Consider the following 1,450-nt stretch of genomic DNA (forward strand, 5'->3'; position numbering starts at 1 on the left):
GTGCTCATGCTCCGGAACGACTGCCCTGCCTTGCAATGTTCTCCTTTCCGCGCTCCTCAATTTGCAATTTCGACAGACTGCTCACTCTGCAATTCCGATGCGCCATCTGCCCGTGCAGTCGACGATGAAGCAGCCTCAGCGTCGCCCAGTGCGTGCTCTTCTGTACACCGGATACAAGCCGCATTATGCGACCGTGCACCGGTCCTTGAAACGAAAGTCATCACGCGCAACAAAGCTGGGCGTCTTTTCCTGTCGGGGCTCCGGCGTGCGTTATACATCGTCCCGCCTTGAGCGGCGACGTTGTCCCCTTGGTCTGCGCCGAGCGCCGGCGCGGCGCGCGATTGTCTTGGTCTCTGCGTACGCGCTCGCGGAAAAACAAACGTCAGAAAGTAGCGTAGAGAGGATGTGCGCGTGTCGCGAGGGGTGCCCTCGCCGGGTTCGCCGGTATCACGATCGCGTCCGCGCTAGTGTCGTCGTGGTTCGTTCTCGTAGTTCGCGGGGAGTGGTTCGCGCTCTTCTTGACGCGTGTGCGGTGGTTCGGCGTGTCGCGAAATCTTCGTCGTAGGCCGTATCGGGCGGTCCGCGCGGGGACGCGCCGGTGAATGTCGTCATCCATCTCGACGGTGGGGCGAGGGTCATCGGCGACACGAGGCGACACGAGGCGTGACAGGGCATCGGGCACCTGATGCACGCGCCCGGGGCGGCACTGAATGGTGAAGTCGTATTCAGCCAGACGTAGCCGCCACCGGGTGAGTCTTTTGGAACTCTCTGTGAGGGACATGAGCCACCTCAAGGCGTCGTGATCCGTTCGGACGGTGAACTTCGTTCCTTCTACGTACGGCCGTAGTGTGCGGACGGCCCACACTACGGCGAAGCAATCGCGTTCCGTGTTGCTGTAGTTGCGCTCGCTGTCGCTCAGCGAGTAGGACCAATAGCCTACGGGGCGCCAATCGCTTGGCTGGTCGTGCTCCTAGAGCATCGTGCAGCCAAGCTGGTAGGCACTCGTGTCCGTGTCGATCATGTACGGACGGCCGTACCGCGGTAGCGCGAGGATCGGCGGAGCGATCGTACACCTCTTGTGGTTCTCGAACGCGTTCAGTTGGGCCTCCGTGGGTTTGTAGAAGTCAGGATACGCATCCTTGCGCGTCATGTCGGTCAGAGGACGCGCTATCTTCGCGAACCCCTTAACGAATCGGCGGTATACGTTGCACGCCCCGAGAAACGAGCGCACTCACGTAAGTGTCCTCTGGAACGTGAACGTCTTGAAGGCATCGGCCGCCGTGTCCGCCACGCTTAGCTTACCTGGGGAAATGAGGTGCCCCAGGTAGTGTACCTTCAGCTGAAAGAAGCTACACTTCTTGAGCTTGAGGGAGATTCAGGCACTCCCAAGCAAGCTCAAGACAGTGTTGAGATGCTTCGTATGTTCCGCGTGCGTACGCGAGAACACTAT

The sequence above is a fragment of the Chondrus crispus genome, genomic scaffold, assembly GCF_000350225.1.
Source record: "Chondrus crispus Stackhouse genomic scaffold, scaffold_376, whole genome shotgun sequence".
In the NCBI taxonomy this organism is placed as follows: Eukaryota; Rhodophyta; class Florideophyceae; order Gigartinales; family Gigartinaceae; genus Chondrus; species Chondrus crispus.